Here is a 25,633-nt window from a genome sequence, read left to right as displayed (position 1 = left end):
GAACCTTCTGTGACTTGTACTCCACACATCGTGCTATATAACCTGACAATCTGTTAGCCTTCTTAATGGCTTCTAAACACTGTCGGGAAGTCGATAGCTTAGAGTCCACTATGACTCCTAAATCCTTCTCATAAGGTGTACTCTCAATTTTCCGACCGCTCATTGTGTATTCAAACCTAACATTTTTACATCCTATGTGTAATACTTTACATTTACTGACATTAAATTTCATCTGCCACAAGTCTGCCCAAGCCTGTATGCTATCCAAGTCCTTCTGTGATGATATAACGGATTCCAAATTATCTGCTAATCCACCTATCTTGGTATCATCTGCAAACTTAACCAGCTTGTTACTTATATTTCTATCTAAATCATTTATATATATATTAAAAATAGCAGCGGCCCCAGCACTGATCCCTGTGGAACACTCTTAGTGACTCACTCTATGGGGGCTGTCAAAAGGTGTGATGGTTACATCTACCAACACCTCTCCCTCCCTTTGTTTTACTCAATAAACCTAATCAGGGCAGGTGTGAAGTGAAACGAACCTGGAGGATAAAATTGTGGTCTCTAACAACATGCCTCAGACTGACAAAGCTGCTTGGATGAGCAGTGAAACGTATCTATCTACCTAACAAGAAAGTAGTACAGTTGCCATGACTCAACTACCAGATAATTTCACCTGGATGACTGAGAATCTTCACAGACATAGGAATATAGTGTACTCCTCTAAAAAGTAACTCATACTTTTTCAAATACTGAAGCAGAACTTTGAACTTGAACTTACAAAGCCACGAATCTCTTCTAAAAACAAATATTTAAGGTCTGTCATATCTGTAATATGATCTGTCACAATATCCGCTTGTAGTGAATAAACACCTTCTGGCTATAAACACCTTGGCAGGGCACATTTTATAACTCACATGTGCAAAGGCAAAGCAGGAGAGTAAATACCACAGTTGGGCTTAGTGAAAAAAATTCAAATGGCTTTGAGACGTGAACTGAAGGCAGCCGAAATCTACCGTTAACAGTCAACTCCACCGAGGTGCTTAAATAGTCCTGTGCACAACTTCAGTTCTTGGTACAATTAAAACTAGCACATGCAACTTGAGTCAAATGAGACCAGTAAACACGCAATGCCCAAAGCAATGATATTTCCTGTGATAATTTTCCAGGAAGTCTGTCGGCCTGTGCTTTAAAACAGACTTTCAGAGCTTATGAGGCTTATGAAGTTCTCCTAATGATGAAACAAGCTTGCTTTGGCTTTAAGGTCATTATGACCTTCATCGATGTCACCATGACATATCTCACATTTGCATTTTGACACCAGAAAGGCTTTTTGTTTGATTTCTAATTCAGTTTGAATACTCCTCACTGCATCTTGAATTCTCTAATCCTGGCCCATTATCCTCTGTTATCTGTCTCAGAATAATTCTGTATTCAACAGCACTGTGAAATATAAATTGCACATCCATTGCACTTGTTAGGTAGGGTCTCTCCAATAATTTGTCTGTACTTTTTGCACTGCAGAAACAGATGAACCTTCACTTAAGAATAACTTTGGTCCAACAAGTCTAGATTGAGCACATATCTTTGTACAAAGCACAAGTGAAAATAAACATCAGGGACCAGAAAATCCAACAAATTACTTCTAAAAGGCCCTTGCTTAGTCTGCTTAAATGCCAGTTGTTCCTAAACTGGAGGGTGTTTTTAACAGTGCAATGACTTCTGGGTAGCGTACATGCGTAGGCTACAACAAAACCAAATAGCATGAATTGATTATGTAATACACTGGCAAAAAATGGGCATCTGTGGGATTGTGATTTAAATAAAAACTATAAATAATATGTACAAAAAGGCCGCACTACCACACTTCCCATGTGCCACCACACCCAGTCGTCACAGATTCCTGCCAAGCTATAACCTCTCAACATGCTGATCATATTTATTAAGAAAATAGCAGAGAAAGTTTCTTAATAAAACAGGAATATAAATGTTACAAGCAGGAGCCCAATCAACATTTTTTATGCAACTCTTTTTTCAAAATGACTTGCTCTTTTTAGGCTTAAGCAGTGTCAAGGCCTGAAGGACATATGCAGCCCATGGTAAGCCTATTTAGTGTAAAGATCAAACAAAAAAAATATTAGATTGAAGGCACAAAGAACAAAAATTTGGCCAATCTAGACTTAACAATAATCACTTAACTTTATGTTTCATGCAGCTCGGGAGCTCCTTCCACTATGAGATCTAGGTCCAGAATGAGACACCTGTCTCTGGACACGCCTCCTTTTTGCAGGGGGCGGGGCCTTGTCTGGGCTGCCCAGTCAGAGTTCAGGATGTTATTGCTTACCTTGGCTTAGCCCAGAAGGTGATCCTCAGGCGTGCATGCATGACAGTAGCTACAGTCACTGTTTTCAATGTGGATTATGTGACACGAGACTTTTTTCATGGACATTTTTGATATTATTTGCTGTTGTCCAGTGTTGGTCACCTTTGGATCCTGTTCTACTAGAACCTTTGTTATTTCAGAAGTAACTACAACTTCCATGGGGATCTATCCATGTTCCAAACCGCTATATCCTAACTACAGGGTCACGGGGGTCTGCTGGAGCCAATCCCAGACAACATAGGGTGCAAGGCAGGAAACAAAACCCGGGCAGGGTGCCAGCCCACCGCAGAAAACTAATATTAACTTGATTATTGTAAGTAATTTAAATAAACAATCATTTACTGTATTTAATTAATTGTTCATTGAGTCATTTGAAATTAAAGAGTTAAAGTATGAATGATTGAACAAATAAGTGAAGGTACAAAAAACTGAACTAATCATCAATAAAGAAAAGAAGAGATGGCACAAATGCATGAATAAACGAATTCCAGAATTAATGGTTTAATTACAGGATGAATAAATATTTTTAAAAACTAATGAATAATGGAACAACTAAATGAGTGAATGGATTTTCTAAATTGTAATTTGAAAAAAAAAAAAAGAATAATCGATCAAATGAATGAATAAAAGAATGACTGAATAGACAGTAGTGGGACCTGAATTGGCATCTTTGAGGTGTCAGAGTTCTACAAAGCTGTTTTCACCATTTACAACAGATCTTGAAATCTCATTCAAAAAACCTATGAAGATTTTAAAATAAAAATATGTATTACAAGTTTTTAAAGGTTGTTGTTAGGTGCTGTTGAGTTGGATCCGACTCATAGTGACCCTGTCTTTAATAGAGCGAAACATTGTCCAATCCTCAGCCATCTGCACCATTTCTTCCACATTTGATCCCATTGTTCCAGCCACTGTATCAGTCCACCGTGTGCAGGTCCTTCCTCTTTTCTGCTTTTGTAATGAGAGACAAAACAGAGAGAAAAAGATTTGGGGATCCACCCCATATATTGTAGCAAGTACTAGAGTATTAGGCAAAATTAAAGCATTCATATGAGACTAAGTCCGAGTGAGACTGAACTGGAAGGTGAAGTGGTTGGGTCTTTCATAGGCGGTCACCAGGAAGAGGCAGGTCCTTGGTGGAAATGAGGTCAATAGGAGGGCATGGGGTGACAACGGAAGCGGGTGGAGCTCTAGTTGGTTTTCTCTTCTGGTGGTCTGTGAAAGAGGGAGAAACTGCATTAGTGCATTTCATCAACCCGTGACTCTGCGTCTTACCCTCAGTAAAGCCCTTAGGCTGCCTCCCAAGCGTGCAAGTGTCACACCTTCTACTTTACTAAACATGATGTTCTTTCCCAGAGATTGCTCCCTCCCTGTTTATGCAATATCTGCGGTTTATAATTGACTCTCACTTTTTGTTTGATTATTTCATTATTTTAAAATAATATTCCATGAAAATGCCTACCTGACCGGAATGCCGTCACCTCACCATACACGCCAGCTCTGCTAATAGCTCCTGGTCTTTTTTCCACTTTTCAATCATTGTATATTATTCAAAGTTCTTGGTTGTTTCAATACTCAATGACAAGTTGTTTATCTGAAGATTTTCTGAATTTGATCAACTAATCAGAGAACGTCTGCATTCTACAAATTAGATTTTATGAAAAATTCATTTCATTCAGAACTTTAAAAGCAAGTAGGAGGTTATAAGGGTTAGTTCATAATCACCTATTAATATTTTGATTAAAATCTGTAATATATAAATGTCTATAGAGAGCAACTAAAAGGTACTACCAAGCAAATTATTCTAATAGATCTGCCAATTATAGTAATTTAAAAAGCCATGATGACATCACATTCTGAAACTGAATAATCCAAGTCAGGGTGAACACTGGGCCACCACAGGGTGCACTCATGCAAACACACACTTACATGAGGCCATTGTAGATTTGTCAATTAGTGTAACCTCCGAATCTTTAAAAATGTGGAGGTAAAACAGGAGTACTCAAAGAAAAAGCCATGCAGATATGGGGAGTGCTGGTTATTTAAGTTATATTAAATGCTTGCCTAAATGCAGTGGAACCTCGGGTCACGACCGTAATTTGTTCCAAAACTCTGGTTGCAACCCGATTTGGTCGTGACCCGAACTAATTTCCCCCATAGGATTGTATGTAAATATAATTAATCCATTCCAGACCGTACGAACTGTATGTAAATATAATTTTTTTAAAGATTTTTAAGCACAAAAATAGTTAATTATAGAATGCACAGTGTAGTAGTAAACTAAATGTAAAAACACTGAATAACACTGAGAAAACCTTGAACAGAGAAAACCAACATTGCAAGAGTTCACGCTACAACCTTACATACCGCTCGCTGTAAACACTTTTTTTTATGAGTTTTAAGCACAGGGAAAAAAAATCCTTAATTTATACAAAAACTAACCATAAACAACCAAGAAAACTAACCTTGCAGCAAATCGGCATGAATCTTCCTGGCTTTCTCGCATAACATCGCCTCTCTTACACTATTCTCCTGCAAGTTGCTTCTCATTCAACCACACTAGCAACAGTTTTTCCACCTCTTCCAGCACATGAGACCTCTGCTTGGTTAACACTGTAACTCCTTTTGCAGCATCAGTTGCTTTAATGGCCTCTTTCTGCTTTAGGATAGTCAAAATCTACGATTTTGACTTCTTGTACTCGGCGGCAAGATCGGTAACACGAATGCCACGCTCATACTTTTCAATAATTTCTTTCTTTAATTCAAATTCAGTTTTCTTCGAACCATTCTTCTCACCAACACTACCACTCTTCACTTGCTTAGAGGCCATGGTTAATTGCAAAATTAACCCTAACCCTAACCCACGAAATAGAGCACAAAGAGTTCACAGCGAATGCACGCACGTCTGACCGAGCACGATGTACAGGGAGAGACTGAACACATGCGGAAATCATCGGCGCGTACGAACCGGAAGGGAAACTGGCTTGTTCGTCACCCGAGTATGTTGTCGTGAACAGATGCAAAGGTTTAGCGAACTTTTTGATCATAACCTGATTTGTACGTGTTCCGAAAAGTTCGTGACCTGAGGTTCCACTGTATTATTTGTATAGTCTATGGGAAGTTTTTATAACATCCACAAGTTGAATTGAATTGATAGATAGATAGATAGATAGATAGATAGATAGATAGATAGATAGATAGATAGATAGATAGATAGATAGATAGATAGATACTTTATTAATCCCAAGGGGAAATTCACATAATCCAGCAGCAGTATACTGATACAAAGAAACAATATTAAATTAAAGAGTAATAAAAATGAAAAAAATTAAAATAAAATTAATGATAGCATTTACTCCCCCGGGTGGAATTGAAGAGTCGCATAGTGTGGGGGAGGAACGATCTCTTTAGTCTGTCAGTGGAGCAGGACAGTGACAAATGTCTGTCACTGAAGCTACTCCTCTGCCTGGAGATGATCCTGTTAAGTGGATGCAGTGGATTCTTCATGATTGACAGGAGTTTGCTTAGTGCCCGTCGCTCTGCCACAGATGTTAAACTGTCCAACTTTAATCCTACAATAGAGCCTGCCTTCTTAACAAGTTTGTCCAGGCGTGAGGCGTCTTTCATCTTTATGCTGCCACCCCAGCACACCACCGCGTAGAAGAGGGCACTCGCCACAACCGTCTGGTAGAACATCTGCAGCATCTTACTGCAGATGTTGAAGGACGCCAACCTTCTCAGAAAGTATAGTCTGCTCTGACCTTTCTTACATAGAGCATCAGTATTGGCAGTCCAGTCCAATTTGTCATCCAGCTGCACTCCCAGATATTTGAAGGTCTGCACCCTCTGCACACAGTCACCTCTGATGATCACAGGGTCCACGAGGGGCCTAGGCCTCCTAAAATCCACCACCAGTTTCTTGGTCTTGTTGGTGTTAAGGTGTAAGTGGTTTGAGTCGCACCATTTAACAAAGTCTTTGATTAACTTTCTGTACTCATCCTCCTGCCCACACCTGATGCAGCCCACAACAGCAGTGTCATCAGCGAACTGGTATATTCTAACTACTTCTTTCCCCTTTAACTATAGAATAGTCTCAGTTAGTGACCTGCCTTGCCGTGTGTAAGACATGGAGGGCACACGGTTTTAAAACGTGCCTTACGTGCTCAATAGTATGAAAGTTAATGTGCTCTATTAAATGTGCACTGTCGTACGTTAGATGAAGTAAAGCATTTTTAAGTAAAGAAACAACTGAAGTTTAACAAGAAAAGCTAAGTTTATAGAAGAAACATTTTTTCGCATATTATTTTTGCCTTTGTAGCGGGGCCACATAGTTAGTGTTAAATGTCAGTTCTGAGTCGCCTCGTTTCATTGTCCTGTTTGCTGTTTGTATGTGTATCAGTTAAGGCCATCCTCGTAAAGGAGGAAGGATGACGGAAGGAGACCACAGCCGCAAACCTGGAAAACACCTTTTCTTAATTAATCAATCACAGCCGTCACATAGACTATTTAAGCAATCGGGAAGGAGAGAAGAAGGAGACCGGAGACCATTTTGTTTCAACCACGTTTCAACTTACTTGCTGTTTTTTCACATCGCGCCTTTCCTTTTCATTTTGCCGTACTGTCTTTCAACCTCCATCTGCTGAGACCCCGGGGTCGATTCACCATCCACCATACGCCGAGGAATCACGGTGAGGTTGCTCCAAACACCGGAAAAATCAAACAACGCATTTACCGCTAGTTCAGTCATCCGTATTCAGGACAGTTTTATAACCAGACTCAAGTTCACAATCATTCAGTTTATCAGTCATTTTGTTATTCGTGTTGTGTGTTATATGTTACAGGGGCAAGGGAGGGTTTTTGTTGTATTTATATTTGGTGGTGTCTTGTTGTTGCTGGGGTGGAGGGATATTTATATTTATATCTGTTTTCTGTTTTTTGCATGTCTTGTTTCATTTAATACATTTAATCCGTTTAATTTTACATCCTGTTTTTGTGTACTTACATTTACACCGTCGATTGTGGGGAAAAGTTTAATTGGTTAGAAGTACGGCTTGATAGTTAGATTATTTCTCAGTAAATTATCCAGGCCACAGGTCTTGGAGGTGTAGCTGCCGGCTGGGTAAAGGGGTCGGCCGTTACACCTTTTATTCTATGCGTGTAACAACCTTTTTTCTTTATTCTTGTGTGGACTATTTACTTTGAATTTACACCAAATCTTATAAAACTAACTTTTGGACTGAGAGATTTCTTTCGGCATGCGTTTTACCCGTGCTTGATCCTGACTTACGCACCTGCAGCTACAGGGAGGATGCACAGAATTCCACATAGAGGGCAACCGAGCATCCCTGCTGGATCTTTGTAGCAGCTTCCTAATTAAACAAAACAAAAAAAAAAGGAATTCAATAGTTTAGATGAAGAATGACATACAATAACAAACAATACAAATACATTGTAACAGGAAAGTCCAATTCTTTTTTCTTTAATTTTAGCTGCCTGTGCTGTTTTAGGAGCATGGGCCTAGTGACTTTTGTTTTTCTATTCTTCAGAGCTTTAGCATATATTCTCTCAATGCGAGGAGGAATCTAAAACTGCATCTGCTACTGTGTTTTCTTACTTTGAATCAATGTCAGTTTTTAATTCAAGTAAAATATTCCAAAACAAGTCAGCCAAGATATGCATTTAAAGTTTTTCTTCCCTTTAGAAAGATCAGCCATTCATACGTCTGGCATCACTAAGAGTATTAGCAGAAGTGAAGAGAGCGTTTGACAGAATGCTTTTGTTTTTTCAAGTGCGTTTTAACAGACGACTACAAATCTCAGTCATTAAATCCAACAGACCTCCAAACTCTTAGTTCAATGAAAACTGAAATCAACACTTGCATCCAGGAGGGAGTTTGAATTCCGCTAAAGACATAAACCAGTCCAGAGAAGAAGGAGAATAAGCAGCAGAGCAAGTAGAAATAAGAAAAGAAAGAAAGATGTAGGGGAGACCTTAGCAATCTGTTTGTCGGAAATGATGATTACGAATGACCTCAGGTTGAATGCCAGTATGGAAATTATCTTTGTAAGAGCTTCACCAAATAAAGCCCAATAAAGCAATAAAGTACTCACTGATTGATGTTACTGCACCCCATGACCAGATGAAGAGCTCAAATCTTCTGATGTCTCAGGCGATGTTTCACAACATATTTCATGAAAACAAAAAGCAGCAACATGACAATGAGGAACATGTCACTCATTAGTGACTAAAATACACATGTACAGTATGTAATATGCACCAACAAATAAAGGGTTTGAAAATAGCCTAATGAGAATTTGCATCATTAATTGTAGACAAATAAATTGTAAATGCCACTAAAGATAGAATAAATAATGCTGTTGCAACTGACAGATTAAGAAAGATGGTTTAATTTTCTGCCCTATTTCAGACCTAGGTTTCTGTCATTTCTCTCCTAATGTGGCTTTTGGAAATAGCAGAGAAAATTTCTTAATAAAACAGGAGTATAAACGTTACAAGCAGGAGACCAATCAACATTTTAATTCTTCATTTTAGCTAACTAAGGTTCGCTGCTTTTTAGTCTTAAGCAGGGTTAGGGCCTGAAGGATTTGTGGAGCCCACATTAATCGCTGAGGAGCCAGCCAGGCTCCTCTGTTTAATTCAACGAAAACAAAAATGTTCGATTGCTGGCAGTAAAATTAGGCCAATCTAGCCTTAACAATACTTGCTTGTCTTTACATTTCAGGCAGCTCTGCAGCTTCTTCCAACGTCACATCCATGTCCAGAATGAGACGCCTGTCTCTGGACACGCCTCTTTTTACCTTGTCTCAACTGGAAGGGGCGGGGCTTTCTCTGGGCTCTGAGATCTGGGTCACATGCTTTCACTGGGGTTCTTCTCAGAGCTGAAGACAGAAGAGTAAGGACTGCTTGCGATAGCACCTCCTCTTGGTTTGGAGTGGTACCACTCACCTTGCTTGAGCGCTGCATGTGTGACAGCAGCTACATTCACTTTGTCATTGTTCTCACTCTGTGACATATATCACATGAGATTTTTTTCATTGACATTTTCTATATTGTTTTCTGTTGTCCGGTGCTGGTCACCTTTGGGTCCTCTGCTACAAGAATCTTTGTTATCTCCATTCTCCAAAAAACATGAAATTAAAAATGTTTCTCTGCCATTACTACAGCCTATATTGGGTGAGTAACTCACTGTATAAAAATGTCATATTTTGATGGAGTACTCCTTTAATAGGATTCCAGAAGTGAACAAATGTTACAAAATGGCTCATGTGCTGTTTTAGGCAGGCAGGTTGAAATTATAACAAAGGGTAAGAACTGATATAATAAATCTCAGCAAAGTGGTCTGAATTAATGACAAAATATACAAAATAATTGACCTCATAAGTATACACCCTGTTACAGCAAGATTTATTAGATGCACCTTTGGCAACCATGACGCTACCTGGAGTCTTTGTGTCAGCTTTGCACATCTGGGCGCTGCAGCTTTTCTCATTTTTCTTTGCCACGCTGCTAAAGCTCTGTTATTTTGCAAGGAGATCATGAGCAAACAGCCATTTTCCAAGTCCAACCGCAAGTTCTCAGTTGGACTCTGACTCAGCCACTCCAGTTTTTAAGCTATTCCTATGTAAGTTGACTTTATGCTTAGCTTCTCTGTTTTGCTGGAAAACAAATCTTTCCCCTTGGCAGGGGATTCTTGTAGACTTCATAAGGTTTCCCTCCATGATTTCCCTGCATTTTCATGCATCCATTTCCCTCCACAAGACTTCCAGGGCCTGCTGCAGAGAAGCATCCTTCTATCATGATGCTGCTGCCACCACCATGCTTCATGTTGGAGATGACGTGTTTATGATAATGGAGTGTAATATGCCTTTTCATCCAATGGCATAAAAGCTCAATTTTATTCTCTCCAGATTACATTCGACTTCACAGACTCCATTTCATCCCATGTGCCTTTAAAAAAAAATTGAATGTCTAACTGCGCAAGTGTGTTTCTATAATTGAGCATACTGCTTTTAGGACCACACATTCTGAGCTGCCTGCTACTAGTCTTTCCATTTCAACGTGCTTTAGCTGTAGACAAAACTATCACTAAGCATGTGTGTATTCTTGAAAAATCACAAAAAGGTGGGAAAAAAACATGAGAGCATTTGAACGGCCGGTTTAGATTTTTTTTTTTTTTACATACATTTCACAAGAGTATTTTGCTGTGAAATGAGTTACCATTCTGGTCAACCTAAGAAAAAAGCCTTCCATCCACATGAGACCTGCTTTCTCTTTCATATCCTGAACCTAGCATAATGTGCAGAGACATTCCCATTATTTACCTTATTAACAGTTTTTTAATTAGGTAACTGATGAATGAACTATTTGATTTCATAGAGAAATGAAGGGTTGATGGTTATTTAGGTATTTATGAGTGTTTCAGGGATATTTTGGAAAGTTAGATATGTAAACACCTAGAGTGTCATACAGATATGAACTTCAGAACATTAGAACAATCTAGACAAGAGCAGGCCATCCAGTCCAATAAAGCTCATCAGTTCTATCTACTTAATTATTCCAAAATAACATCAAGATGAGTATGAAATGTCCCCAGAGTCTTATTCTGTACCGCACTGTGAAGAAAAACTTCCTAACGTTGAATGTAAAGGGTAATGTGAAATTTACCTTTAACAAATTTCCAGTTGTGTCCCCAGGTTCTCGATGAACTAATTTAAAAATAACAGTCTCAATCCACTGGACTAATTCCCTTCATGATTTTAAACAAATCAATCATGTCACCTCTTAATCTTCTTTTGCTTAAACTGAAAAGGCTCAGCTCTTTTAATCTTTCCTCAAAATTCATACTGAACACTGAACAAATACAAGGAAAGAATTAAGTCTGACACCACTGCTAGAATTTTTTCTATCTGTTTTCTTAGAATGGAGGAACAGAAGAGCTTGGAGGACCACAGAGGTCAAGTCTGGTATTCACAAAGCCCCACCGCTTGCAGGACCAGAGATATGGAAACTGAAAGACATCTGGAAGTTGGCCTACAGATTTGGACCATCTTTGGAGGAGATTGGAGGAAGTTCTACTCTTGTTTTGTTCTGGCATGATTGTGCCCTAACTTTACAATTAAACAGGGCATCCTGCAGGACCCCAACCCTCATTATTTTGTGCTTTAACTTTATCTCATATATATATATATATATGAGAAAATAGTTAATTATACCATAGAATACACAGTGTAATAGTAAACTTAATGTAAAAACATTGAATAACACTGAGAAAACCTTGAACAGAGAAAACTAACATTGCAAGTGTTCACGCTACAGCCTTATGAACCACTCGCTGTAAACAAATATTTTTTAAAGAGTTTTAAGCACAGGGAAAAAAATGAAAATTTGAAAAATCTGTAATTTATACAAAAACTAACCATAACCAAGAAAAGTAACATTGCAAGAGTTAATGCTACAGCCTTATTAACCGCTGTGAAAAACCTTGAACAACAGAGAAAACTAACATTGCAAGAGTTCACTCTACAGTCTTATGAACCGCTTGCTGTAAACACTTTTTTTTAATGAGTTTTAAGCACAGGAAAAAAAGTGAAAATTTGAAAAATCATTAATTTATACAAAAACTAACCATAAACAACCAAGAAAACTAACCTTGCATGTATGTGTGTGGTCGTGAACAGATGCAAAAGTGTGGCAAATGTTTTGGTCATAACCCGATTTGTACGTGTTCCAAGATGTTCGTGACCCGAGGTTCCACTAATATATATATATATATATATATATATATATATATATATATATATATATATATATATATATATATAAGTAGTTGGAGATCCACAAAGGGAGAGAATGAATCACGTATCATAAAGTAGATTTTATTCCTGAGCTTTCAGCTCCTGCCAGGAGCCATCATCAGAGGATGATGCTTAGACATACAGGAATCAAAGGCAATATATAGGAAAATTAGGTGGGAGGGGGGGGTAGGTGAGTGTGTGCAGGGTGGTGTGGGGCGAATGAGGTGGGGTTAGGATGGTGTTGGCCGTACATTTTTATTTATTATGAGGATGTTCTTCTTCTTAAGTTGGCATATGCTGGGTTCATGTCCAAATGTCTGTTAATGTCTGTTAATGGCATTAACAGAATAAAAACTAGTTTATGATACGTGATCCTTCGCTTCCAATATATATATAGATATATACTATGTATGTTGTAATTCATGAATGCCAGAGGATCACCTTCCAGGTTCACCTAAAGTACGAATAACCACCCTGGGATGAGAGGGGACACTGTCACCAACTGTCTTGTCTCCTTTTTCCTTCACAGACTTGAGAAACTGCCCCTTGAGGGCACTGAAGCAAAGCCCCTTCCAGCCCACGAGATATAAAAGGGAAATGTTCCAGGAAGGTGGCATCTCATTCTGATGCTGACCCTGCTTCTGTGCTGATCTAAGCCAAAAATGCTAATTTGAGGACATAGTGGACAACTATATTATTTAAAAAGGCAAATCGAGGCACACAATTTTCATTTAATTTCTTGCTTTATTGTTCCATGTGAACAAGGTATTTACCCGGCTGGCACCCCAAGCATTTGGCTTTGTCTTGCACCGTCATTCATCCCACTATAATGCATATTGAATATATTACAGTGGTGCTGACCCTTGTATCAGCCTGATCATGACATTGTGGTGACTGAGCCATCATCAGTATGCCTAGACATTCCACCATTTAAATGAGCAGCTTCAGTGCTAACTGCAGAAGAGCCCATAAAAGGACACACCTGATTCAGTTGCATGATTCTAGCTGGTAAATAGCAACCAGAACCACAATTGTGATTAATTTAACTGTTTAAATTATTGTTACTGCGGTGGGCTGGCACCCTGCCCGGGGTTTGTTTTCCTGCCTTGAGCCCTGTGTTGGCTGGGATTGGCTCCAGCAGACCCCCGTGACCCTGTAGTTAGGATATAGCGGGTTGGATAATGGATGGATTATTGTTACATTTTTAGCAAAGCTTCAACAAAAAGCTATTTCATAATGCGATCACACTTGGTCAATATTTCAACATTGCCAAAAAAAATTAAGTCAGATTATCACTATGCTCTGATTTCTGCAGATAGAGAACGGCTTATTTGATAACTTAAATAAATAATCATATTCACCAGTTTCTCTTAAAAAAAATCCCACCAAAAGAACTAAAGGAACACCTATTTCACAGTTTAAAGGATGGGAGCTGTGCAATTTTATATGCTTTGATAAATTTCTTTTATTTGGCTTTGCTAACAACACTAATTTATCTAATGCTTAGCATTTTAAAGATTCACTGACGTGCATTTTAATCACCCTCTCAAATCTGATCCCAAAACACTTCTACTGCCATCTCGGGAAAACTGATGAACAAATGGAGGTAAAAACAAACATTAACACAGCACGAGAGTCCTCTGCTGTTTTGAATGTGGGTGTTGTGAATTCTGACATCCTTTCCAGCAATCTCACTCCAATCAAGTTCTCGTATGGAAAAGTCATTATATGCTCAAGTAAAGTATTGAAAATGTGCTTGATAAAAAAAGAAATAACACTCAAAGCACTGTAGTAAAAGACCACTTTACTTGCCATGGTTAATTCACCTTCTGAAATGACTCAGTCTACCTTGACGTTATTCCAAGTGCTGTTGGGGAATTCACATTGGACCTGGCTTGGCCTGAAGTGTGTTTGAGCAGAAGCTGGAATTCTAATGTGGTAGACATTCAGACCATCATAAGAAAAAAATGATCAACAACAAAAAGGAAGTTATGAATTCATATGAAATAATTTGATATACAGTATGATTTAATATGATATGATATTAGGACATTAGAACAGAAGGAAAGTTGTGGAAATTCATCGCAACAAGTCCATACTATCCTCTTGATTTCTTCAAAATAACATCAAGTCAAGATTTGAAGGTCCTTAAAGTTCTACACTCCACTGCATTATTACTTTGTAATGCATTCCATGTATCTATGGGTTTTGTGGGTGAAGAAAATATTCTTACATTTGTAGAAAATCTGCCATAAACAAGGTTTCAGTTCTGGCCATGTGTTCTTGTTGCAGAATCTATTTTAAAGTAACAACTGGGATCCACTGTATTAATTTCTTGTCATGTCTCCTCTTAATTTGATTCTGAGAAATTAATTCATGCATTTATCTCTAGTAGGATTGACTACTGCAATGCGGTGTTCACTGGATGTTCAAACTGTTCTTTATTCAGCCTCCAGTTAATCCAAAATGCGGCTGCAAGAATTATTACAAGAACAAGAAAATATGAACACATAAATTTAGGGCTGATTTCAAAATCCTCCTTTTAACATATAAAGCATTAAATGGCCAAGGTCCGGCTTACTTATCTGAACTTATCATGACTTACAAACCAGAGCGCACATTAAGATCTCAAGATGCTGGTCTGCTTATGATTCCAAGAATTAATAAAATAATGGTGGGAGGTCGAGCTTTTAGTTACTTGGTCCCTAAACTGTGGACTGTTCTGCCTGCTACTAAAAGAGATGCCCCTTCGGTCCCAACCTTTAAATCCCGGCTGAAGACTCACTACTTCAGTTTAGCACACCCTGACTAGAGCTGCTGATTAACTGTACAGACTGCATCTCTGTTGTCAGTCATTGGCACTAAAACAGAAGTAACATGATTGTTATAATTTGTTACTAACCCTCACCTATTCTGTTTCTGTACTCGGTACTCAAATGTGGCAATTGGTGCCACGGCCCACCTGACAAGTTGTTTGCCTGCCTGTGGTAAAGTCATCCCTGATGGAGGATCACAGGAATCATGGGAAAAAGGGGTCCTTTCATCGGATTGGCTGGCCGAGCAACGTTTCAGCCGTGGAATGGCCAAATGGGGAGGCAGCTTGATGGATGAGGTCTCCAGGACTCTAAAAATATCCAAATCTTATTATGTGATATCATCTACTGTTAAATTCTGCTCCGTACTTCTAAAATCTTTATTATTATGCTGTATTAAGGATTTGTTCTATTCTGTGTATTGTATTGTATTGACCCCCTTCTTTTGACACCCACTGCACGCCCAACCTACCTGGAAAGGGGTCTCTCTTTGAACTGCCTTTCCCAAGGTTTCTTCCATTTTTCCCTACAAGGTTTTTTTGGGAGTTTTTTCTTGTCTTCTTAGAGAGTCAAGGCTGGGGGGGCTGTCAAGAGGCAGGGCCTGTTAAAGCCCATTGCAGCACTTCCTGTGTGATTTTGGGCTATACAAAAATAAACTGTATTGTATTGTATTGTATTCTGAAAAGGTTCAAATCCTTCAGTCTTTCCTCCTAACTCATGCCCTGCAGTCCTGGAATCAGTCTATTTGCTCTCTTCTGGACTTTGTCTAGTGCTGCTATGTCTTTTTTTGTGATATCACCAGTGTGTTCTATAAATTAGGCATTACCTCCCTAGACTTGTACTCCACATAACATGCTATAAAATCTAACATCCTCTTAGCTTTCTCGATTGCGTCAATCTATTGTCTTGATGTTGATAGTGACGAGTCTTGTATGAGTTGTAGGTCCTTCTCATAAGGAGTATCATATCATATCATATGAACTGAATCATGTATTGTGTGGCTTGGTGATGCAGTACTCAATGCTGTTGCCTAAAAGCCCCAGACTCCTGGTTTCAAATCCTGATGTGCTTACGGTGTGTATGAAGATTGCCTGCTTTCTCCGTGTCGTGTGGGTTTCCCATGGTGTCCCACTGTTACTCCCACATCCACAGTATGTACCCCACACTGGACTGGTGACACGTCCATAGTCATCTCCTGCCCTGTGTCTATGCTACAAGGGTCGACTCCTGGCCTCTTTGACCCCATATTGAAAAAGTGGGTGTAAAAACTAACTCACGTATCCATTGTCAGCAAGTTGTTATTGTGACTGGAGAGTAATTGGCTTGACTTACTTTAGCTTATATGAACTAAAAGAAAGAAGTGTTTCACTAAGCCTCCTATAAAGTATAAAAATAAATGATTTGGATTCTTGCCTCAGATTTCACTCTTTAAAGGCTTAGTCCTGACTTTTTTAATCTTCTGCAGATTTAGGTACAAAACTGTTCACTGGAATCATTCACAAAAACTCTAATCCCAAATCCTTTTCTGCAAATCATACAGTTTTGTTTTATAACAATCACTACTGTAATTGATTAGGATTCAGAAGAATTTTATATTCGGTTTACAGCTCTGGAAAACAAGTCTGAAAAGGGGCCAAACTGAGATACTAAAACCAAAGTACTCCTTGTACCTCCATTCAGACTTAAACTGGTAGCCTTTCTGACGCAGCAGAAGAAAAGACAATTAAAATATGTGTAAACACTGCCGAGACAGTGAGTCTGACATCTTGTTATAACAACTGCCACTGACGCCATTGGTGCCAAGCTGTGATGGCTAAAAGTCTTATTAAAAGAGCCTTCAGAACGGGCCTTTGGTAGTCTGCCAGCCGCAGTAGATGTCTTCCCGGATTTCAGCCAAAGACCCACTTCTGGGCGTCACTCATATCTGCCTGCTACAATCTTGTTTTTTTTTATTTTCATTTGGGTGTAAAAAAACACTCCTATTCATGCTTTCCTTTCGGTATCTCTTGATGCACTTTACTGCCCTTTTTTATACAGTGTTAGAAAAATTTATGGGCACATTAGAATAGAGATTTGAAACTTCTAATGCCAGTGACAATCAACAATCTCTCTTACAGCCTTACATATTTTTATTGCCATATTCTTTTTTTCTTTCATCATTAAATGTACAGTCCAAAAATTTCCCAACCAAATTAAAACCATGTTGATGGGCTTATGAGCAAAGTTAAAGACTTGGGAGCTGGAAGTTATCACAGTCATTTTAAAGGATGATTTTGCCTGAGGATAAGCAGAGGGCAAATGAATAAAAATATCAGCTATTAATTAGATGTATTTGGTTTACTGTTGAATTGAATTGCCTATTTCTATTCAACAGGTCTTTACTTCCATTTCTCAGAACCTACTTAATCCAGGCAACATTGCACCTAAGGAAGGAAACCGCCCTGGAAAAGTTGGTTACCATAAGCAAACATCAAAACCGAAATTCACCCAGAACCCATTCTGAGCTGAACACTCATGTCATAAACCCATCTTTAGGCTGTAGGAGACAACATTTGGTAAAGTATGAGCTTTTTAATACTTCTGTCCATTTTCAAAATCGCTGTCTGCATGAATTGTGGGATGAGCTGATCTGGAGTCTCATGAGTCTTGTGAGGAGTGCACACTGAAGAAAACCTCACAAATGCCAGAAAGAGAACTCTCCAGAACAGGCTCAGCTGCATGATGGGTTTCCAGTTTGAGAAGGGAGGCCTTGGGTCTGATGAAAATGTTGGCTGATTGAGAAAGACCATCAGAATCTTTAAATATGAAGCAAAATGTATTCACTGTCTGAGCAAGAAATGTTGTGACACTTTCATCTCAACGTCGGTTATACACGTAGCCACATCTATATATAGATCTGCTTCTTCTTATATCTGCTTCTATATATACATCTGCTGCTTCACCACCTGAGGCTACAGGTCCGCCGTGTCCTCGACCCTCTGCAGTTCGCATACCAGGAGAAGGTGGGAGCGGAGGATGCCATCATCTACATGCTACACCGATCCCTCTCCCACTTGGACAGAGGCAGTGGTGCTGTAAGAATTATGTTTCTGGACTTCTCTAGTGCCTTCAACACCATCCAACCTCTGCTCCTTAGGGACAAACTGACAGAGATGGGAGTAGAGTCATACCTGGTGGCATGGATCGTGGACTATCTTACAGACAGACCTCAGTATGTGCGTCTCAGGAACTGCAGGTCTGACATTGTGGTCAGCAACACAGGAGCGCCGCCGGGGACTGGACTTTCTCCGGTCCTGTTCAGCCAACATACATCAGACTTCCAATACAACTTGGAGTCCTGCCACGTGCAAAAGTTCGCTGACGACACTGCTATCGTGGGCTGCATCAGGTGTGGGCAGGAGGAGGAGTATAGGAACCTAATCAAGGACTTTGTTAAATGGTGCCTGTGCAGAGGGTGCAGACCTATAAATACCTAGGAGTGCAGCTGGATGATAAATTGGACTGGACTGCCAATACTGATGCTCTGTGTAAGAGAGGACAGAGCCGACTATACTTGCTTAGAAGGTTGATGTCCTTCAACATCTGTAATAAGATGCTGCAGATGTTCTATCAGACGGTTGTGGCGAGCACCCTCTTCTATGCGGTGGTGTGCTGGGGAGGCAGCATAAAGAATTGAGACGCCTCATGCCGGGACAAACTGGTGAGGAAGGCAGGCTCTATTGTAGGCACAGTGCTGTACAGTTTGACATCCGTGGCAGAGCGATGGGCGCTGAGCAGGCTCTTGTCAATCATGGAGAATCCACTGCATCCACTGAACAGGATCATCTCCAGACAGAGGAGCAGCTTCAGCAACAGACTGCTGTCACCGTCCTGCTCCACTGACAGACTGAGGAGACCCCACACTATGCGACTCTTCTGTTCCACCCAGGGGGGTAAACGTTAATATTATACAAAGTTATTGTCTGTTTTTACCTGCATTGTTATTACTCTTTAATTTAATATTGTTCTTTATGTATGCTGCTGCTGGATTATGTGAATTTCCCCTTGGGATTACTAAAGTGTCTATCTATCTATAAGACCGGGTGTCCCTGGTCTTCTTCCCCCCAGCACTTCCGGGTGTGGCCGAAGTGCTGAGGGCTAGGGTTCCTCAGGCATCCGGGCGCCCCCTGGCGGTGACCACAGGCCCCTATAGGGTTGAGCTTTTAAGCTCCATTCCCGTGGTCCCCAAAGCCACCAGGGCGGTTGCCCCCTCATGGTCTGGAGGAGGTGTAACCACCAGCCACTCGCCACAACATATATATATATATATATACAGTATATACAGTGGAACCTCAAGATACGAACACCTCTGTATACAAGAAATTCAAGATACGAGGAAAGTATGAGCGAAAACTTCGGATCTAAATATGAGCATTGGCTTGCGTAACGAGCCACGAACCAGGCTGTGGGTATGCGTGACGCGTTTCCCGATCCACCTCGACTCGGGGATTCACCCAAGCTGATGCTGCCAACCCGTCAGCTCACTCAGTGTTCCTTGTTCTCCCGTAGCGTGAGGATCTACGTGTTTGTGCGCTTGTGATTTCATTGTTTCGCTGTAGCAGTTCGCCGTATAAGCATATCCAAAAATATCGCGGACATGCAGACGGAGAATAGGAGACGATTGCCCTCAAGAGGAGAGAGAGAGAGAGAGAGAGAGAGAGCGCGAACGAGCGAGATAAGGAGAGAGAGAGAGAGCGAGCGAGCGAGAGAGATAAGGAGAGAGAGACGCGCACGAGAGCGAAGAACCATCAGCTCAGTTATAATCCCATGACGCTCAGCAGACAAAGTGTATCCATACTACTCGTATTGCAAGACATCGCACGTTTTATTAAGTCAAAATTAATTAAAAAATTTAGCTCGTCTTGCAAAACACTCGTAAACTAAGTTACTCGCAAACTGAGATTCCACTTATATATATTATTTATCAGTGTTATTTGTTAGGAAAATTGATTTTTATGTTGATATTTTTGGGGATGCAGAACGGATTAACTGGATTTCCATTATTTTCAATGGGGAAGTTTGTTCTAGATACGAGAAATTCGCTATACAAGCTCAGGGCTGGAACGAATTAAACTCGTATCTCAAGGTTCCAATGTATATATATATATATATAAATATATAAAAGCCAACGTCTGTCTGCTTTTCACTAGAGACCTACTTAACAGATTTAGATTGGGTTTTTTTTCTGTAATTTGCTTGAACATTCTGGTTGATTTTGTGACTTCTCTCATCATGCAAAGTATCATAGTTCACTTGTGGTACCGATGAATTTGCGTGAATCCCAGAGACCGGCTACAGGCAGAGAGGAGTGGGGCAGGGCCCTCCTCACTCACGCGCCAGCCTCCGTTTGAGTCGGTCTACCTCTTGCCACGTGTGGGAGCATACCTTTCCTCCGCTTAGCTAGCAATACCTGTTTGTTCAACAGATGTTATCATCTAGAGATTGTTAAGGAGTAACGTTTGACATTTTTGAGAGAGAGATCACAGCTATGTGTTTTTTTTTTGTTAGATGGTACTGTAGCTGCTGATTGCCAGAGATATCACGGGCATGTGCTTTTTTCTCCGCAAAGGGGATGCTCTCCCGTCACAGCTGAACATGATCAGATACAGTGCCAACATTTGATGTTGGAGTGTACCTACCTTCAGCTTGGTCAGAATTACATTTTTTTAATTGATTTTTAAAGTTTATCTTGTTTCACTACCTTATGAGCGGAGCCACGGATTATAGCTAGTTAAGATATAAAATATGACACACCTGATCAATTAAAAATGGAAATGTAAACAGCTACTGTGCAATTTATTGATGGATTAAGCAAAATAATCTGATAAAGTACATGTTGTTATCTTAACTTTAAACCTAAATACTACTAACCATAATATCCCCTTAGTAAGTCTTTATGGTGTTTACATATTCATTGTGCTTTTCATTTCCTGAAGGCATCTGGTCATGTTTCGGAACCAGAAAGTGAAAACGTAGTTAGTCTGACACTGGTTTTAAAATTACAGCCATCTACTATATGCATCATCATAACCTATAAACTTTGTCACTCGTGTGTTAACTGGAGATCATCTTCTGGGCACGACTGAAGTAAGCGATACCACTCAGGGACGAGAGGGAGCATTGTCACTAAACATATCCTCTCTCTTTCCCAACAGTTCTCTGAAGACACCCAGTGAGACTACCCAATTCCGACTGTAACACCCAGAGCAGGCCCCACCCCTTCCAGTTGGGACACCATAATAAGGGATGGCCTCAGAAGGTGGCGTCTCATTTGTGACCAGGAGATGATAACGTATGAACTCTCATGCAAGATCCCAGCACTAAAGAAAATGTTAGACAATTCTGTGTAGGCCAGGGGTCCTCAATCCCAGTCCTAGAGAGCCGCAGTGGCTGCAGGTTTTTGTTCTGACCTGGTTGCTTAATTAGAAAGCAATTCTTGCCAATAAAGCACTAACAAGCTATGAAATTAAATTAACTCTGCTCTGTCAGGTCATTCTCATATCCTAGATTTTCTTTCCCTTTCTATCATGCAAATGATTTGAAGGCTAAAATGGACGAGTAATTCTCAGTCCTTCACTTTTTTCTCTTCATTTTTCTTCCAAGTATTTAATTAAACCCAATAGTGCAGATAAATACACACAGGTGTAAATGTAAAGAAGCTAAATGGAGAAATGCTGCTCTCTCTTGTCATTTGCATGTTATTGATAATAAGGAGCAATTCAAATAGCTGTTTAAGACAAAATTAAGCAATAAGCGCTCAAAATCACTAAAGTGAAGCCGAAGTGTTACTTTAGCAATAAGAGCTTTTTATTAAGCAAGTGGGTTGGAGAAAGAACCTGCAGCCACTGCGGCTCTCCAGGACCGTGATTGAGGACCCCTGGTGTAGGCTGATTGTGTTATATAAATATATACAAGGCCTATAAAAATTATTCAACCCCGTTGGAAGTTTACAGATTTTATTGTTATACCACATTGAATCACAATTTGGCCTTTTTATTCTCAGTTTTTCACAGTCATCAATAGAAAAGACTCTCTAATTTGAACATGAAAACAGATCTCTGTGCAAAGTGGTCTAAATTAACCAATATAAAACACCAAATAACTGATCACATTAGGTATGAATCTGACACACCTGTATCATCACTGGTGCACCCAATTGGCTTTAGAAGTCTAAATGTACCTGGAAGTCCAAATTTTAGCGAGTCAATATGGTGGCCCAAATATAGACCAAAGGACTCTCTAAGCAAATATGTGAAAAGTTGATTGAAAAGCAAAAATGAGGGGATGGTCGGAAGAAAATATCCAAGTCACTGAATATTCCTTGGAGTCCAATTAAACCAATCATTAAGAAAAGGAAAGAATATGGTACGGCTGCAAAGCTGCCTGGAGCTGGCTGTTCACAGAAACAGAGCAATCAGCAAGAAGAAGACTAGTGAAGGAGGCCAAGAACAGAACTTCTGAACGGGTTACAAGCTACAGTGGATAAGAGTGGAGAGACTTGTGTAGACAACAACCGTCACCCTGGGTGCCTCACGAGTCACTGCTTTATGAGAAAGTGGCAAAGAGAAAAAAAAGCACAAATGGCACCTGGAGCAGAGTTTGCCAGAAAGCACAAGGGAGACTAAAGTCAGAGGTTGAAGGTTCTATGGTCTGAGTATTCAACACTGTGTTTGAACACTGCACATTGTCAAACACACACTATACCCATCGTCATGATGGTGATGGAGGTATCAGACTGTGGGGATGCTTCTCTGCAGCAGGCCCTGTAAGGCTTGTGAGCATAAATGGTAAAATGAATGCAAGAAAATGGAGGGAAACCATGGAAGAAAACCTGATGTAGTGTAGTGTGTAGAAACCTGCACCTTAGGAAAGAGGGTTGTTTCCCAGCAAAACAAGGACTCCAAGTTTATAGCCAAAGCTACACAGGAATGGCTTCAAAACATCAGTGTCCTGAAGTGGCTGAGTCAGAGTCCAGATCTCAAGCCGAATCAAGAAATTGTGGCAGGACTTGAAAAAAGCTGTTTACTCACGTGCAACCTGACAGAGATTGAGCAGAGAGAAGGAGGGAAAATGGCAGTGTGCAGATGTGCAAAGCTGAGTGAACCCTGTGCACACAGATTCAAGGCTGTCATGTCTGCCTGAGTCGCATCTACTAAATATTGACTTGTGTAAAATACACAGATAGATAGTGTCACACACGTGCGCATGGGAGGCAGCTAAAGGGCTTGAGTGAAGGCAGTTCGGAGGCATGCCGGGGTGTGGCAGAGTGCACTGACTCTTTTTCTCCCTTGCCTGTAGACCATCCCCGGGGGATTTCACCTGGCTTTCCTGACATCACTTCCGGGACTGAGCCAATGGAAGTCGGCCACACCAGCTCCAGTCCCACTGATGTCACCTCCGGCTACGAACCAATGGTGGAAGACCACGTGCCAGATCCATATGACCTCACTTCCTGTCTCCCCCTTTAAAACCTGCCCCTTTTCCTTTGTTTCCTCAGTCTTGTACTGGACTCGGTTGAATGCACTTCAGTGCTGATTGTTAGGACAAAACGACCTTTTGCAGCCAGGATACTACATTATACGGGTGGCTGCCCCAACTCTTTATCTGTCCATGTCTCGTTCTTGTGACAATAGATAGATAGATAGATAGATAGATAGATAATGTGCAAAAGTTGAGGCAAGTGTAGAACAAATTGTGCAAAGCAAAAATGATTACAAGAATAATGAAATAATTTTTAAATGCTAATCCATACATTATAAATATCTGTAAACAGTAAAACATCTAAATGAAATTAGTTTATGGTGTGACTACCCTTTGGCTTTAAAACTGCATCAGCTCTTTTAGGTCTACTGTCTGTCATGCAGTTTTATAAAAAATATTCGGCTGATCGTTTCTTCCAACATCTTGGAGAATCAGTCCTAATTCTTCTGCAGACTTCGGTTGTGTCACTTGCTTCTCTTGCGCCAGGTAATTCCAGTCAGCCTTCATGATGTTGGGGTCAGGACTCCATGGAGGTCATTCTGGCTGTTACAGAAATCCTTGCTGTTTTTAGATTAGATTAGAGAATCTTTTAATCCCAAGGGGATATAGATAGTCCTTTATGATCATGGGTATGTGTTTGGGGTTGAAGGTCTGCTGCAGAATGATGTTTGGAATGATCAGACACCTCCCTGATGGTATTGAATGATGGATGAGAATCTGCTTGGTGTTCTCAGCACTGATCATTCCATCACTTCTGTCCAGATCACCAGCTCCACTTTCAGAAATACAGCTCCAAATCTGCATGTGCATCCATTGTTCAGCACTGTAGTCCTTGTATTTTTTTCTTGTAGGTGAGCCTCTTGACTTTGTATTTGGCTGAAATATGACAATCACTTCTGACAAGACTTTTCTGGAGTGCAGAGGAGTGTATTTGGGAGCCAGTGGCTTCTGTGAATTTGAGGCTTGTGGCAGTTTGAGACTTCATCCGATTTCGAAGGGATCTCAGTTTGATGTATCCCTCGTAAGTTTTACTCAATTTCTGCGGCCAACCACTAAGTTTCTGGCCCTCAGCCTTACTTGTTTCCTTGAGCTTCTTCAGAGGCGCTAAGACAGCTGCAAAGCTTCTTCTTGGAAGAACTTTTTTTTGATGTAGGATGTGCACCTTGTCTCTTGTTGCTATGCTTGCTCTTACTATAGTGTAATAAATGATGATCTGAAAGAGTTACTGAAGATGACACTCTGTCCTTCACACAATTTTAATCAAACTGATAAACAGAAATGTGCATCAATGGAATAAATTAGTTCATTTTCTCATTGAATTTTAGCACCATTTTGTTATCTCTTTTTAATCATACACTTTGCTTGGGATCTACAAAGTTAATATTTTAACAAAATACAAAGATTTCCATGCGACATTTAATTGTTTGGATAATGAATGATAGGAAATCTGAAATATGCTATGACACAATGAAAAAAGCAGGCATTCCTGGTCTCATGAGGCTGTGAGGCAGTAGTGTCAAGCACTACACCACCTCATCTCCCATGTCTGGAAACAATTAGTGTGAAATTATTCAACACTACTATTTACAGACTCTGAGGTTAGAAATTGGTGATTGTCCATAAATATTCTAGAACACATGTAGACAAGGGAGAACATTTCAATTCTGGAATCTGCACCAGCAAGTCACAAAAGTGTAGAGATTGTTCATAAAATGAATCCATCCTTCCATCATCTACCAAAAACACCTGCAGGGATAACGGTCGATGGCTCCAATTTTGGATGGACAGTGCTTTCTCCCTTCCCAGGGAATCTCCTGTACACTCTGGAGTGACTTTGGGAAAGGAGTTTACCTCACAAAAAAACAGCCTTAAGCATAAAGGAGCAAAGTCAGCACAAACAAAGATGATCAGTGAACCCTGGTCCTTTCAGATGGGAAATGGCAGCGATAACCAATGTGCTACTGTGCTACCCATGTAATTTAATAATACTTTACTATACTAAATTTTATGGCAAATAAGCAGGCAACATGAAATGAAGTAGAAGCAGGAATTAATATCATAAGCATTAATAATATATTATGACCACTAGGGGCGTT

Source organism: Polypterus senegalus, chromosome 18, assembly GCF_016835505.1.
Source record: "Polypterus senegalus isolate Bchr_013 chromosome 18, ASM1683550v1, whole genome shotgun sequence".
In the NCBI taxonomy this organism is placed as follows: Eukaryota; Metazoa; Chordata; class Cladistia; order Polypteriformes; family Polypteridae; genus Polypterus; species Polypterus senegalus.
The sequence above is the reverse complement of the archived record's forward strand: the minus strand, read 5'-3'. Positions refer to the sequence as shown.